Below are 18178 nucleotides of genomic sequence, written 5' to 3' on the forward strand. Positions count from 1 at the left end.
TTCGGGCGGGAGTCCGAGCGGCTTTTTTTTTTTTTTTGCTTTGGCAAAAATGGTAGAGCCAGCGTGGCAGGGGGTGCATGCTCAAATTTTTTTTACTGATAGGGGTGCGCGATCAAAAAGGTTTGGAGACCACTGGTCTAGGGAACAATCCTGCATTGGCAGGGCAATGAAGTAAATGATCTAATAGACATTTGATCTCCATTTCTTAAGACTCCCCACTGAGATTTGGGGGAAATACCCCAAATCATCAAACCTGAGTGGTGCTGCAACACCCAGGGGCCAGGCTGCAATGCCACTCACTCAAATTTGGCGCCACCACCCCTTTGTCATGACAGAGGAGCCAAACCTGATTAGGCAGTGGTGTGTGGAGTGCATCTCCTCCTTGCCATTGCCATGGGACCAGCTCCTGCACCAGTGCTCTGCCTAGCTCTGCTTCCAGAAGCCTGTATCTCCTCTTCTCTGCCTGCTGGAGTTGCTCAGTGACAGCCTTAAGACCTGCTGTAAGTACCGGGAGCTGCAGTGAGTGTCTCCAGGGGGAAGACAATTGGAGAGGGGCAGTGGGGAGCCTTGGGGAGGGACTTGAGAGGGGGACAGTTGTGTGTACCATATGAAAAATGTCTGAGAGGGGGTACCCATGGCTTTGCTCAATTCACTTTGCTATTGTACTGCTGAAACTAAGTGAATTAAGTTAAATCAAATTAAGGCCACCTTAATTCTGTAAATGAGCATCCACACAGAGGTTTAATGTGATTTTAACTAATCCACTTTAAATTCACACTTTAGGTTAATTTGGATTACATTCCCAGAATGTCTCTGTGGCCACATCTACACTGCATGCCAGCCTCTGGCAGTGGTGAGTAGAATATGTGTAGCTACACGCTGCAGTGAAAAGCAGGCTGCACCAACACTGCGATGTGCAGTGACATACATCATGCAAGGCTCTGGAAGAGGAGAGGCAGTGGGGAAAGGCAGCTTTGCTGCCTCCCCATCTGATGGAATCTTTCACTGATGCGGGGAAAGACTCTGGCAGCAGTTTAGACAGAGAAGCCATTGCTTGGGCATATAGAGAGCTATGTAGGGTATACACCCTACACTGGCCACTCACACATTCCTGGAATACCAGACATTCTGGCACGCCCGGGAATGGTGTAGACCCACCCCCCACAACCTCGTATGCATGTGAGGTAACGCCGATGGGGGGACACCACTTTCATGAGCATGCTGCCCTGCCCCTGCCAGCCTGATCTTGTACACATGGGCATGTGAGGTCACACTGCACAGGGAATGCCATTTTCAAGAGCAGTCCGCCTTGCCCTGACCGGCCTGATTTTGCACACAGCAAGCATATGAGGTCATGCCAGTGAGGGCGGAGCAGTGCTCAGTTCAAAATTGTGTCCTATGTCAGATATCGGAGAAAACTGAGTCTAGTTTTGTCCCCATACTGGGCAGGGGATGAACCAGCCAAAAAGAGGACTGTCTGGTATAAAACTGGACCAGCAGCCTCTAACATACCCTAACAGTTCAGGAGTGCCTTTACACACCTAAGCTTTGCCTCACTGTTTATTCTGCTATTTATACCCATGCTAGGGAGTGTGCAGTGTATGTACCCTACACGCCACCTTAAGGAGTATGCAGTGTAGACAGACCCTGTAAAGACGAGCCCGTAGAGACTCATCTGGACATATACAGACTTTCAGATAGTCTTGGCTCTGTTAAATTCAGATAACACATTTCTTCCATTTATCTTTGCATAGACATATATGCAAACTTATTCCAAACCCCATTGATTTTACAGGAGGCTGTAAATCCCCTTTTAATGGTCAGATTATCTACTTTTCAGGATTTTTTTTTTTAAAAAAGGGTTTCAAACCTGTCATTATCAGACATGAACAGTAACCAGAATGAAAGGGCTGGGGAAACACTCTAAGTAACAGCTGCTCTTAGAGCTCCGAATACTGGTCTGTCAAGGATTTATATGAAACAATAATTTAGCAATCTAAAGTGCCTTTTTAAGCAGGAAAGATGTTTGAATAGAATACAAGAGAAAAATCTACTTGGATGCTTTCCTCACCAACTCTTTCAATTTCTACTCACAGAAGCATAGGACTGAAAGGCAGCCCGAGAGTCCAGTCCCATGCACTCATGGCAGGACTAAGTATTATTATTTAAATGATCCCTGGCAGGTGTTTGTCTAACCTGCTCTTAAGAACTCCAATGACAGAGATTCCACAACCTCACTAGGCAATTTATTTCCATGCTTACCTAAAGATGGGATAGAAGGGTAAGAGAAGTTAAATAAGAATGAGGAGATACAGTGCATCTTCACACAGACAGTTAAGAGCTTTGATTCCTTTTCTGTGTGGATCTGTGTGTCAAGGGGACGAAAGATGTCTGAATGCTGCAAGAAGCATCTGGAATTTAGTGCTAATCAAATATTCTTACAGTATGTATATCAAAGATTAAATTTTCACTGAAATAAACAAGAAATATGTACAGAACATGCCAGCATGAATGGCTTTGCTTTCTGACATATTGTGGCATGGATCTTCAAGTGGAATTCTGCATGCCAAAATCTGCAAAGATCTGAACTGGATTGCATCACTGAAATCTGGCCTGGTGACCCCAAGGTCTTGTTTAAGCACAACTTGTCTCAGCAAGATATACCTAGGGAAAATGGATGTGGGGTAGCCATCATGTATCCCTCTGAACTCAGATGCAGAAGAGATCTTTCCACTGCAGAACCAATTGTTTGCATACACCAATCTGATATGTACATCCAGATACAGGAACATCAAGGCCAGTTAGAACGATATGCTTAAATCAACCAGAGATTCCCAGCAAAAAATTCAGTATTTATAAAAATATTTTTTTTTACATTTCATTGCAAAATATGGAAAATTAAAAATGTTAATGGGGAGAATTTTCCCTCCCTCTAGTCCTCAAGACTTGGATGGCAGAAGATGAACAATGAAATATGAGTGAGAAACCTTTGCAGTAAAAAGCAGGAAACAAAACATGTTTATGAGCAAACTTTCTCCTTTTTCTAGATTTGTGTCCAGGAACAAACTGCCAATTTAGGAGACTCCCAAGGTTCATAACCAATTGATTTTTGTGTATGGGTTACTTAATATATATTATTGTCAATGTTTAATTCATTTGGACTGCACTATTGATGTCTGGTTTAGCTAGTAAACGCCTCAGGCCAGGAGACAAAGCTTCCTGCATGTTTTGTATTGTGCTCAAAATACTTGTAGTGCTGTAGAAATACTAATATTATTAAGTTGCCTCAGCAGAAGAAACTATCTGGAGAATCAGTTGCTGTAAACTATATTCGTCCTTGAGATTGTTGCATGGCTCATGATGCACTGAGCATGGTTGTTACAGTAATGTTATAGGTTATAACTTCATGTATATAGTTATGAGACTGAAAATGTATCTTCATGGCTTAAAGCAAGCCCAGGCAAAACCTCTCCAAGAACAGAGAGGCAGTTCACACCTCATCAGGGCAGGTATGGGACAAATCCAGCCCAGCCTCACAGGAACAAAGGACGCTGGCCTAGGCAGCAACAAAAGAAGCTGTTAGACTCTCGAGGGAGTCACCCCCTTCCTTTGGTCAGTTTGGAATTGCGATGAGGTAATGCTCACCTGACTCTGAAGGGCGGAGGGACAAAGCAAAGAGGAAAGAAAGGACATGATAAAAGGGAGACACATTTGCCATGCTCTCTCTCTCTTTTCCACCTACATCTACAGACATCACATCAAACAACTGAAGCGCTGATCAAAGGGGAGAGCCTGGCTGAAAAACAACCAGCCAGCCTGTGGTGAGAAGCATCTAAGTTTGTAAGGACATTGAAAGTGTTAAGAGCAGCTTAGAATGCATTTTGCTTTTATTTCATTTGACCAAATCTGACTTGTTGTGCTTTGACTTATAATCACTTAAAATCTATCTTTATAGTTAATAAATTTGTTTGTTTATTCTGCCGGAAGCAGTGCGTTTGGTTTGAAGTGTATCAGAGGCTCCCCTTGGGATAACAAGCCTGGTACATATCAAATTATTTGTTAAAGTGATGAACTCATATAAGGTTGCAGCGTCCAGCGGGCATAACTGCAAGACAGAGGTTCCTAGGGTTGTGTCTGGGACCGGAGATATTGGCTAGTGTCATTCGGTTGCACAATCCAAGGAGCAGCTTACATGCCAGAGGCTGTGTGATTAGCCCAGGAGTGGGGGTTCTCACAGCAGAGCAGGGTAAGACTGGCTCCCAGAGTCAAGGATTGGAGAGGCCTAGCAGATGACTGGTCCAGATAACACCAGAGGGGAACGTCACAGATGCGTGCAGGTCTAAAAATTCAGCTCTAATTGCCTGGTTTGGATGTCTCCCTTTTTCCCCTTTATTTCCAGACCAGGGATGTTTTCTTTTACTGGAAGTCTAGTGCTTAGACAGAAATTACCTGTATTAAAACAAGGGCAACTTGTTTTAATCCAAACCCTATAGAAGTTAATGAAAGTTTTGCCATTGACTTCTATGAGGCCAGGATTTCACCCATACTATTTACCATGTATGTGTTATGGTATTAATAACATTGCCCTTAATACTAAGCAAAGAGTCAAAACAAGAGTACACTCTTGTTTTTAGGGGAAATATATTATTAATCATTAAAGATACCATAACACATACATGGTAAATAGTATGGGTGAAATCCTGGCCTCATAGAAGTCAATGGCAAAACTTTCATTAACTTCTATAGGGTTTGGATTTCACTCTATGTATAGAAATCTGTATTAGGAACACATTACTACACGTGGCTAACAGCCTGATCTTGTAAACACACATGTGTAATTTTAATCACATGAATCATCTCATTGATTAAAGTTTCTCATATGTGTAAATGCTTGCAGGATTGAAGCCTAAATGTCTTTATGGTGTGGAATATTTGAGTTTGCAGAAACAAGGATTTATTTTATTTATATTTTACAGTATATTAATCTCTTGCATCAAATTGTGACATTGTTCAAGGAATCAGACAGGACAGCTGGTTTTAAAGGTGATACAAATATTACATTGAACAATGATGAGAAAAGAAAAAAGTAGATGACAGTTTACTGGGGATTTGGTAAAATGTTAAGGGGTCTGTTTTAGTAAAGTGTAAACCTCAAAAGTTTTAGAAGTCATGAATGCACATTCCAACTATCCAAATTTACTGAGTCCTCAGATTGAAAGTACTTTTATTTTCCAAGTGTGTTGAACATATTGCTAGAACCATCACTGACTATTTTAGCTATTATCTTGTGGCCCCATCCAGAACCAGAGTACATAAGAACGGCCATACTGGATCAGACCAATGGTCCATCTAGTCTAGTATCCAGTCATGCTGGATGCTTCAAAGGGAATAAACAGAACAGAGCAATCATTAAGTGACCCAGCCCTTGTCATCCAGTCCCAGCATCTGGCAATCAGAGACTTAGGAACATATAGAGCATGGGGTTGCATCCCTGACCATTGATGAACTTATCCTCCATGAGGATATAGAGGAAATAAAATATAGAGGTGTACCAGGGTTGCACTCACCTCTCGCGAGCACTCCCTGGTGAAGCACATGTGCCTGTACTCTCTCTCTACCTGTTTGTGGTGGGTCTTCACTGACTCAGCCCTCCGGCCAAGTCATACACAATCCATCTGTGAGAAAAAAGCAAAGCAAACCCCCTTCAGGGTACAAGTCCAACAGGGGCCTCTCTCAGTACCCTCTGTAATGTCTCCCTCAAGCTGTCCCTGCTCTGGAATAGAGCAGTGCCCCAGGGCTCCTTCCCTGAAGGCAATGTCTTCACCCTCTCAGGGCCTTTCTGGCCCCAGCTCTTCAGCTGGGCCACTACAGTTCAGTCCCCCTTCCGGGGTGCCTTAAAGTCCAGGCCTCCTTCCAGTGGCTGGCAAGGGGGACCCAGGCCTACCCTCTACTCCAGGTCCCAGCCCAGGGACCCTATACATAGCAGCCATCCACCATCTCCCTTTAAATAAACTGCATTGCTACTCTAATTCCCTGGGCCCTTCCCCATGACTCCAGCACGTTATTCACCCTTACCTCGGGGCCTTGTCCTGCTGGAGTCCCAGCAGCCAGCCCAAATTACCATGCACTTTCCCCCAGCTCAAGCAAGGAACTGCAGTTGTTCTGGCTCTGAAGCTCTTCTTATACTAGCCTGCTGGGCCGTGATTGGCTGCTTCCCACACAGCTGCTTCTCTGGCTGAATAATGCCTCTAAATCGGTGCACAGGGAATTGAATAATTCAGTAATAAGTGTATAATATGGGTTAGCAGTGGGATTTCATCCTTCCATACTGATTGGATCAGGAAATTCCACTTCAGTAGAAGACCTTGTAAATAGGAAGCACTGGCAAATTCATCTAAATAATCATACCACATGCAGATCCCTGCACAATGATTCACCACTGCTCTTGGAATGTATAACGTCAGGCCACAACAAACATGGCCACCCCAACTTCCCCTGCACTCCTTTCCCTTGCTCTTTAGAAAGGTTTAGCCCTCCTCTCCTCCATCACTAATTAGTGATGTAATAAATTATTAAGTTACATTTTTATATCTATAACATTTTCACCCTCTTCCCAGGTATAACATTCAGGAGTGCTGGAAAGAGACTGACCTTTATATGCTGGCCCTGCCACCTGACCTGGTTCAGAATTACAAAAGTTAATGTCCCTGAAATTAGTGGTTACTGTTACAGATTGAGGGAAGAGGAAAGGCTATAAAATATGTAAATAAATGTTATTTCAGAAATAAATACACAGTGGTAAAGAACGAGGGCTCTTTACAGGAGGGATCAAGATGAACTTTTATAAAAACTTTATGTTCTCCTCCTCCACAGCCCTATCCCCACAAATACCCAAGGTTTTTTGGTCTGTCCTTGTACTTTTAAATTCTAAGGGCCAGATTCTCAAAGCTCTTTAGGCTCCTAACTCCCATCGATTTCAATAGGAGTAAGGAGCCTAAATAGCTTTGAAGATCTGGCCCTTAGAATTAGTCTACAGTAGCAAAGTTTTGCCATTGTAGCTATATAATTGTATTGGCAAACCCTCCTAGTGTAGTTGCACTTTTGCCAGTATAGCTTATGCTAGTTCCGTGGGCAAAATATGCTATGCTGCCAAAACCACTCTTTTTTTTGGGCCAGTGTGTATGCTATGACTTTTGCCAGTGTAAAATTTCATAACAAAATCACACCCCCAAATCACCATTACTGGCAAAAGTTTTAAGTACAGACCTGGCCTTAGAGGAAAATGCTCCCCTCACCTTTATTTGTGTGTGGTTTTAAGAAACATCAGACCTGCATATAAAAAATGGAGCTACCCCACCATCTTCTTCTTGACTGCTGATTTTGGAATAGGTGGGTTGCATTTCCCTATCTTTAACCCCCTAGCAATGGGGCATAGGCAGTAGAACTGCAGCAAAATCCATAGGATCCAGAAAAGCAAGTAACAATAATGTTGCTGTTATATCTCTCAGTACAGTCCTTCTAAAACTTCCCCTTTCCTTCTGCTTGCATGACCTGTAAGCAGAGTAAGGAAATACTAGATTTCAAATGTTGGCAAGGCAGGAGCAGAGGAGTTGGTGACAGGCAGCTGAGAACATTTCAGTACAAACACAACTTAAGGGTGCTTCTTATTTTGGGCTAATAAACCTCTTAGCCTTTTGTCACAAAGTTTGTTTAGCTCAGGCTATGGCTGTTACCTTGAAAACCACTCTCAAGTTAGCATCAAATGAACCTTTATTTTATTACCTGTAGGATTTGTTTCCTCTGAATGTTGAATTAACCAGGATCCTGAACAGAACCAAGACTTTGTTTTGACACAAGATTAGTTCACATGTTCTGTTGTCCTTTTAAGATGAAACCTACATTGAATCACTCTAAATGGGATTACTTATTCTGCATTCTCTGCTGCCAGATACACCTCTACCCCGATATAACGCTGTCCCTGGGAGCCAAAAAATCTTACCGCATTATAGGTGAAACCGTGTTATATCGAACTTGCTTTGATCCGCCGGAGTGCGCAGCCCCGCCCCCTCGGAGCACTGCTTTACCGCGTTATATTCGAATTCGTGTTATATCGGGTCACGTTATATCGGGGTAGAGGTGTATGTAAAAAAACAAAACAAAACAAACCACAGACTAGCTTATTAAGTTTACCTTGTTCACTCACTTCACTGATAATGATCCATACATGTGGCTGCAAAAGAGGAGATTAATAAGGAAATAAAAAAGTCCAAAGATAGGGAGTACTGTAAACAACCAAAATTGAAGGGAGTCCATTAGAGCACAATTACAGTGGTTACTTAAGTCAGAGATGTCAGGTAGCAAAGCAAATACAATAGCTCTCACCCACCATCTGTTTGTAAACATTGGAATTGGGTTGTTAATTGACTTAAATTTCAGACCATGGACTCACAATGCAAATATTTTTGGCAAATAGAGCCAGAAGATGTGCAGCTAACTCAGACATGAGAGCTGCAGAAAGGGGTTTTTTATAGGATCTCAGTTCTTGTAATGTTGTCCCTCTGACCCTGGTCAGCCCTCAAGCCAATACTCTCCTCATAACCCTTTGCCACTTTTTAATCACAGGGATGCTCCTTTCACCCCAAGTAGCATCAACTTCAGCGAAGTGCTTGATCTCAGAATCATAGAAATGTGGGTCTGGAAGAGACCTCAAAAGGTCACCTAGTCCATCATCCCACACTGAGGCAACTATGTATACATAGACCTTTCCTGACAAGTGTTTGTCTAACCTGTTCTTAAAAACCTCCAATGACAGGGATTCCACAACATCTCAAGGTAACCTGTGTGACATCCAGGCCAATGGGGGGCTGTGTCACCCCTGCCCTGTAACCTGGGGTGCCTTGAAATGCCTTGCTGCTGTAGCCTCCAATCTGGACTGCTCACAACCAATCAGAAGCATGTAGGTCACTCCCAGATGTGTTTGTGTAACTGCAGTCTGCCAGTCACACCCTGGCTCTCACCAGCCTTAGTTATACTGCAGGGTGATCCCAACACACTCCTGGACTTTCACCAAGAAATGTATGTTTTGGACTGCCCAGCCCTCTCCAAATATATTAAGTCCGTTATTCGTTTAAGGGAATAATATACACTAGCCTGTTATCTTAGAGAGAGTTACCCTGAAACTTCAATTTAAACACACTGGCTTAGATAAAACAATAAAACAAGTGTATTAACTACAAAGAGATAGACTTTAAGTGAGTACAAGTAATGAGACATAAAAGTCAGAAATGGTTACAAGACAAATAAAGATAAAACACTTTCTGGTGCCTAAATTAAACTATGCTAGATTCAAGCAAAATTCCTCACCACATGCTTCCAGCAAGATTACTGACTAAACTCTTCAGGTCAGGACCCCTTCCTCCAAAGTCCAAAGGCTGGTTTCCTTTGTCTTCTTAGATGCTATGCCAGAAACAGACAGGGAGAGACAGGGGTCCTTCTTTCTATAATCTCTTATTCCTCTTTGAAAAGCACTTCCAGCTGGGGACTAGGAGGTAGCCATTTGGTACAACTGTTTAAAGAGCTTTAAACTAGGAACTTGGGGGAGACAGTTGGGAAATGCTCATGTAATCTTCACACCTGATTCTAATATTAACCGGGAAGAAATCAAAAAAGTGAGAATACAGCAATCAAGAAAGGAACAGCTGTGGGTAGGAGAATGGACATTAAGAAGAAAGATTGTGCCAATACCAATGACACTAGCAGTCAGGTAGGTAATATTGGCAGTACAATGACTGTATCCAATCGAGTGAGGAATCTGGGTGAAGCCAAACAGCAACAACTAAGATATTTGTACACCAGTGCAAGGAGCCTGGGTAACAAAATGGAGGAACTACAACTACTTGTACAGGAAGTGATCCCAGATATTATAGGGATAACAGAAATATAGTGGAATAGTAATCATGACTGGGGAACATGTATTGAAGGGCACAGGCGCAAACTTTTGTTGGTACCGGTGGGTGCTCGCACCCCCCGCCCCCAACTCCGCCCCGCCCCGACTCCGCCCCCTTCCTGCCCCATTGGATCCCTCCCCAAATCCTCGCCCTGGCCCCATCCCCACCCCTGCCCCAACTTCGCCCCCTTCCTTCCCCATTGGATCCCTTCCCAAATCCCCGCCCTGGCCCCACCTCTTCCCCCAGTGTGCCGCATTCCTCCTCCTCCCCCCTCCCTCCCAGGCTTGCGCGAATCAGCTGTTTGGCGGCGCAAACGCTGGGAGGGAGGTGGGAGAAGCAGGATGCAGTGGCGCGCTCGTGGAAGAGGCGGAGGTGGAGGTGAGCTGGAGCAGGGGGGCAGAGCAGGGCCATGGGGAGCTGCCGGTGGGTGCTCAGCACCCACCAATTTTTCCCCATGGGTGCTCCAGCCCTGGAGCACCCACAGAGTTGGCGCCTATGTTGAAGGGTATGTGCTGTTCAGGAAAGACAGAAATAAAGGTAAAGGTGGTGGAATAGTATTGCATATTAATGATGAAGTAAACTGTAAAGAAATTAGAAGTGATGGAATGGGTAAACAGAGTCTGTTTGGGATAAAATCACGTTGGGGAAGAAAGCTACCAGAGTCTCCCCTGAGATAGTGCTTGTGGTATGCTACAGACCCTCCCCCATATCCGATCTGGATATTGATTGAGAGCTCTTTAATGTTATTAATGAAATAATATTCTTGGGAAATGTGTGATTATGGGAGACTTTAACTTCCCAGATATACACTGGGGGACAAGTGCTACTAATAGTAGTAGGGTCCAGATTTTCCTGGATGTAATAGCTGACAGATTCTTTACCAAATTGTCACCGAACCTACAAGAGATGATGCCATTTTAGATTAAGTATTAGTGCGTAGTGAGGATCTCATACAAGAACTGGTTGTAGGGGACAACCTTGGTTCTAGTGATCATAAGTAAATCAGTTTAATCTAAATGGAAGGATAAACAAAAGTAGATCTGCAACAAGGGTCCTTGATTTCAAAAGGTCAAACTTCAAAAAATTAAGGGAATTAGTCAGGGAAATGGACTGAACGGAAGAACCCAAAGATCTGAATGTGGAGGAGGCTTGGAATTACTATAAGTCAAAGTTGCAGAAACTATTGGAGCCTGTGTTCCAAACAAGGGTAAAAAATTCATAGGGAAGGGTTGGAGACCAAGCATCTCAAAAGAGAAAGCAGAAAGCCTACAAGGAATGGAAGATGGGATGGATCAGCAAGGAAAGCTACCTTTTAGATATAAGAAAGTATAAGGGAAAAGGGAGAATTTCCGAAAACCAAGAAGAGTTGGACCTTGCAAAGGAAATTAAAACCCACAGTAAATGGTATTATAGCCATATAAATAAAAAAAGAAAACAAGGAAAGAAGAAGTGGGACTGCTAAATACTGAGGATGGAGTGGAGATTAAAGATAATCTTGGCATGGCCCAACACCTAAATTAATACTTTGCCTGAATTTTTAATAAGGGTAATGAGGAACTTAGAGTTAGTGGGAGGGTAGCTAATGGAAATGAGCATATGGAAGTGGAAATTACCATATCCAAGGTGGAAATTAAACTCAAACAGTTTAATGGGACCAAATCAAGTCCACTGGATAATCTTCATCCAAGAATATTAAAGAAACTGGCAAATGAAATTGCAAGTCCAATACCAATTCATTTTTAATGAATCTGTAAATTCAGGGGTCATACCATATGACTTGGGAATTGCTAATATAGTACCTATTTTTAAGAAAGGGGGAAAAAAAACTGATCCAGGAAACTACAGACCTATTAGTTTGACCTCAATTGTATGTAAGGTCTTTGAACTTATTTTTAAAGAGAAAATAGTTAAGGACATAGATTTAAACAGTAATTAGGATAAAATACAACATTGTTTTACAAAATGTAGATTGTGCCAGACCAACCTGATCTCCTTCTTTGAAAAGATAACTGAGTTTTTAGACAAAGGAAATGCAGACGATCTAATCTATCTGGATTTCAGTAATGCATTTGATACAGTTCCACATGGTTAATTATTTAGTTAAATTGGAGAAGATGGGGATTAATATGAGAATTGAAAGATGAATAAGGAACTTGTTAAAGGGGAGGCGGGTCATGCTGAAAGGTAAACTGTCAGGCTGGAGGGAAGATACTAGTGGAGTTTCTCAGGGATTGGTCTTGGGACCAATCTTATTTAACATTTTTATTACTGATCTTACACAAAAAGTGAGAGTGCGCTAATAAAATTTGCTGATGACACAAAGTTGGGATGTATAGCCGATACGGAGGAGGACCGGAATATCATACAAGAAGATCTGGAGGACCTTGAAAACTGGAGTAATACAAATGGAATGAAATTTTATAGTGCAAAGTGTAAGGTCATGCATTTAGGAACTAACCACAAGAATTTTGGTATAAACTGGTGACTTATCAGTTGGAAGTGACAGAGGAGGAGAAAGACCTGGTGTATTGGTGATAACAGGATGACTATGAGCCACCAGTGTGATGCAGCCATGAAAAAGGCTAATGAAGTGTTAGGATGCATCAGACAAGGTATTTCCAGTAGAGACAGACAGACCATTAGTACCATTATAGAAGGCACTGGTGAGACCTCATCTGGAATACTGTGTGAAATTTTGTCTCCCATGTTTAAGAAAGATGTATTCAAACTGGAACAGGTGCAGAGATGGGCTACTAGGATGATCCAAGGAATGGAAAACCTACATTACTAGAGGAGATGCAAAGAGCTTGGCTTGTTTAGCCTAACCAAAAGAAGGCTTTGGGGAGATACAGTTGTTCTCTATAAATATCTCAGAGGAGTAAATAGCAAGGAGAGAGAGGAATTATTTAAGTTAAGCACCAATGTTGACACAAGAACAAATGGCTATAAACTGGCCATCAACAAGTTTAGGCTTGAAATTAGAGGAAGATTTCTAACCATCAGAGGAGTGAAGTTCTGGAACAGCCCTCCATGGGGAGCCATGGGGGCAAAAATTCTAATTGGCTTCAAAATTAAGTTTATGGAGGGGACAGTATGATGAGACTGCCTACAATGACATGTAGCCCATCTGCGACTGTTAGTAGCAAATGTTGCCAACAGCTGGTAATGGGAGGGTTCCGAGTTACTGTAGAGAATTCTTTTCTGGTGTCTGGCTGTTGGGCCTTGCCGAAATGTTCAGGGTCCAACTGATCACCATATTAGGGTCAGGAAGGAATTTTCCCCTGGGTCAGATTTGCAGAGACCCTGGGGGTTTATTGCCTTCCTCTGCTGCATGGGGCACAGGTCACTTGCAGGTTTAAACTAGTGTAAGTGGCGGATTCTCTGTAACTTGAAGAGTTTATGGCGCTACTAGAGGAGTGTATGGGCAAGGTTCTGTGGCCTGCAATGTGCAGCAAGTCAGACAAAATGATCACAATGATCCTTCTGGCTTTAAAGTCTATGAGTCGGAAAAAATGTCATGCTGTTTCTTTGATGTAGATCTTTGTCCCTGTCTCCCTGTCTTGCCAGAGAATGGCCACCCATTAGCTTTGTTAACACCTGGCTGGGACGCCAACTTGCCCTTGAGAAACTGTTTTAGCTATGCTCCCCAGACTTAACTGGGAAACACACTTCAGTCATGATTTCAGCTTATGTTCATAACTTTACATATTGTTATATGCACTTTACCATGATATTACTGATTAGCAAGTTATGAGTTTTCAAATGATACCTCACAAGGCATACCTTGTACAAAGATTATTACAATAGGGTGTAGGGTGTGAACACAGGGAGGTATACCATCACAACCTGTTCCAGTGCTAAACTATCCTTATAGTTAGAAATTTTTTCCTAATATCTAACCTGAATCTCCTTTGATGCAAACTAAGGTGATTGAGACCTTGGACTCACAATGCAAATATTTTGGTAAACAGACATTTGGCAAAAATTAGTCAGAAGATGTGTGGCTATCTGAGATATCAGAACTGTGGAGGTGGGGCCCTATTCCCGCTCTCCTCTTTTGAACTATCTTTTAGTGCTTATTGCATTCTTCCACCATCAACTGGGGATATAGGTGGAAGGCCAGTATCTCTTTTTTATGTAAAATCCTCCTGCAGAAGTAGGAGAATTTTCTTTGTGAGATGGCTGTATGGCCCTCTCCCCATTTTGGCTGCAGCAGCTGGGTTGGCTGTACGATCTTGCTGCATCTCTTGCAGTGAGAAGGGTCATAGGGCTTGGAAAAGAAAAGAACCACAGGACAAATTGTGTGTGAAAGTCAGAACAAAAACATGATTTTGTTTAGTAGATGTTTTGGTCCAGTTTTCATTTTGGTCATGCTTACTTACCTTGTACCAGTAACATTTTTTGAGTAACTGATTAAGGTATCTTGCCCTTTACATAGACCTAATATTATAAACTATGATATGTATACAGATTTATGTGACCAAAAGAACCCCTGCATTCACACCCTACACAGTATTGTTATAATCTTTGTATAAAATATGCCCGGTGAGGTATCATTTGAAAACTAATAACTCGCTGGTCAATGATATCATGGTAAACATATGTAGCAACATTATATATAAAGGTAGGAATTCCCCTTATATGATGTTAGCACACGTTCAAATTCACATAGTCCTAACTAGGCAAAAGTTATTAAACAGGTCTATGTGTATTTAGCTCAATTTACATATAAGTAGTAAACAGGGTCCTTGAGACAGCAAGAGGGAGAAATGGCAGGAGACAAGGCAAATTTGCATTCCGGCATACACAGGGGATAAGAAAGAACATAGAGCCACCTTCACCACCAGCCACCATGTAACCTTCTTTTCTATTTGAATAAACTTTGCTTTGAGGTTTCAAAAGAAGCCACTTCAAAGGGTGACTGGACTATAAAAGGGAGGGGCAAAACACTCCAAGTCACCTCTCCCTACTTCTGTCTCTCTCTTTCTTTCATGCAAGAGGACAAAGGAACCAGCCCTTTGACTTTTGGGGTAGACCCTGACCAGAGAATTTGGTCAGTCATGTTGCTGGGATCATGTGGTAATGATTTTACCTTGAACCAAGTCTAGTTACTAGAAAGTGTTTGATCTTTATTTCTCTTATAATCATTTCTGACTTTAATACCTTATACTCACTTAAAGTCTCTCTCTCTTTTTGTTAAATAAACTTATTATTTTTAATCCAAACTAATTGAGTGTTGTGTTAAACTTAACTGTTTGGTAACTCCAATTAAAGTAGCAAACTGTTGAATATTGACTCTTTACAGGGGCAATGGACCTTTAATCTGTGAACTGTCCAGGAGAGGTCTGGACAATGCAGAACACATGTTTTGGGAAAATTCAGGATTGGGAGTAGGTTGGGGTCACCCTGCAAATAGTAACCAAGGCTGGTATTAGCCCGAGTTTGACTAGAGTGTTGCTTATAGGCTGCTGGAGTCAGAGCTGCTGGACCAGGGCTGTAGCTATACACAGACACTCATGGTGTGACCTGTATGCTGGTAGGCTGTTTGTGAGTGGCCCAAGTTGGGAGCTACAACAGTAAAGCATTGTGAGGACCCAAGGTTGTGGGGCAGACACAACCCCTCACTGGTCTGGATTGCACCCCAGAATGTGGCAATTTCCAAGAGCTCTTTCTCTGATGAGAACTTTCAAAGGATATTATCTCTGAGACTCAGGGACACAGACAATGCTATCTCATGTTGCTGCTCTTTTCTGTGCTGGCAAGGATCAACTAGAATTCCTAGTTAGAAAGAGAGTATGCCTGATATAAAAGGAATTGGTGATCACAAGGAGCAAACAGAGACAAAAATCCCTGTGGGCAGCTAACCTAGCACTGTCGTCTCTTCGGCGATCTCTCTCTCTAATTCTATTTGATCTTTTAAAATACATATGGTTAGATGTTTGGATGTTGAATGGGCTGTCAATCAGAATCAATTTCCCATAATTCTGTACTTGCAATATGGGTTTGAGTCCATCTCTCTAATCTTTTAAAGTAGAATTTTAAGAAACTGCAGGGAGAGTTATTATTCATAAGAAAGAGAATCTTTAAGGTCAATTTGTCTCTACTATTGTTAAGATTTTTGAAGACACGTCTCCAGATACAGTAAGAACTATACCAGCCTGCTGGGCTGAAGTACCATTGCAGAAATCGTCTACTAGCTGTAAATTTTTCACGCACATAGTCACAGGAAGAGACCTCATCTCATACCTATTAGCCAATGCTGGCATGTGATACTACTGCTAATTAGAGATAACCCCAAATAGGGATAACCCAGATCTGAACAGCTCTGAATTTTGAGGTTTTAGAATCTAGATAAAAATTGTACAGCTGCTGCCTTTCTCTGTAATGGGCCAGATACACATTTTGCAGTTTCTTTCATCTATAAAAAGGGCTCAAACCTCCAGCTCCCACTGTACATATAGGGATTGAATAGAGATCTGTTTGCAAGACTCAGAACTATCTTTTGTGCTGTGGAGGTTTGGTTTTAGGTATTGTCCTTTGTCTGAGACATTAAGTTGAGGCCCCATCTCCGCATTTGCAATTGAGAAGTTAGGGATTGGGTGAAAGTTAGGGATTTCATGGCACAGTCCAGTAGAATAAGAGGATAGCACATGTGTCCCAGCTTGTATTTTCTGTCTAATAATAGGGTCTTATATGTGGACTACTTTCCTGTGATCACTGTGCCGCTTATTATTTGGTTCCTTATTTCATAAGGTGCTTTGATATACTACACGTATGACAGGCACTAAAGAAAAACAAATTCTATTCAATTCTATATTGTTCTGTTCTATGCCTAGTACCAGGTCGCTTCTGTGGGACATTTCATAAATTCTACAAATGCAGTAATTTTCCTGAAGAGTCTAATGAGAGAGTGGCTTAATACATAGGTGACTGTAACTGAAACACTATCTCCAGGGCATCCCCTGGTGGCATAGGATGGCACTGCAGCCAGGACTCCTACCTTCAGGGTAATCCACTCATATATATATATAGCCTTTAAAACAACATTCTCTCTCTTTCCTATTGTCTAACTTTTAAAACATCATCCAGCTCCCAGAATAGCCCTTTTTGGCCACCTCTTAGGGTACATCTATACAGCAAAAACAAAAACAAACCCCCCCCACAGTAACAAGTCTCAGAGCCTGGGTCAGCTGATTTGGGATCATGCTATGGGGCTAAAAATAGCAGAGTAGACATTCCCTCTTGGGCTGGAGCCCACATTCTGAAATCCAGCAGGGAGGAGAGCTCAGAGCCTGGACTCCAGCCTGAACAGGAACATCTACACTGCTATTTTTAGTCCTGTAGCACAAGCCCAAGTCAGTTGACCCAGTCTCTGAGACTCACTGCTGTGGTTTGATTGTTATTGTGTGGATGTATCATTAGGTTCAAGGTCCCACAGCCCTCCTTCGGGGAACAGTGTACTTCAAATTCTGGCTTCCCTGGCCCACAAACTCTCCCCTCAAGTCCTAGGTGTCATACCCTTCCTTGTAGGGATTGTATTCAGGATCAGTTCTTCCTCTCAGCAAGTTCCTCCTTGACTGATCTTGAGCCTCCTTTCAAGGCACCTGCCCAGTCAGCTAATCAGTCTCTTGATCCTCCCCAGGTGGGTCTAATAACCTTTGTCTATGCTGGCTGGCAGAGAGGAAAGGTTCACCCCACCTCCTAGTCCCAGGCCCTTAAAGGAAATAAGGTCTGGGATAGCCCTATACTTTCTTTCTCCCAAACATAAGCTGCTCCCCAGGACCATCTTCCTCTCTCCCTATTACTGTTTCAATTATTTTTTCTGTCTTTCATCTGCCTTCACAGGACATATGGTATGGGGTAACTGGCCTCTCAAACTACCTCTTCTGACCTTCAAGGCCAGTACACCATTACAGTGCTCAATAGCTTCTTAACACAAGATAAGATTATTACTTTAACTCTATCGTGTGTTAATTTGAAATACAAGACCTGACATCTTTCTTTAAATATTGGCATCAGAGAGTTCCTGCATCCCTCAGTGGGTATTACCATGTAAGCATACAATCTGGTAGCTCTCTGAAGTTCCTTTACATTATTTCACTGGGTGTTGGGGTTATTTTGTGGAATAAAAGAAAATCTGTGGATAGCCTGAAATGCATGTGGATATCAGTGATTTTCAGGGACACACTGTACATCTTCAGCAGCTGTGTGCCAAGATCTTACCTGGCCAT

The sequence above is a fragment of the Emys orbicularis genome, chromosome 3 (assembly GCF_028017835.1).
Source record: "Emys orbicularis isolate rEmyOrb1 chromosome 3, rEmyOrb1.hap1, whole genome shotgun sequence".
Lineage (NCBI taxonomy): Eukaryota > Metazoa > Chordata > Testudines > Emydidae > Emys > Emys orbicularis.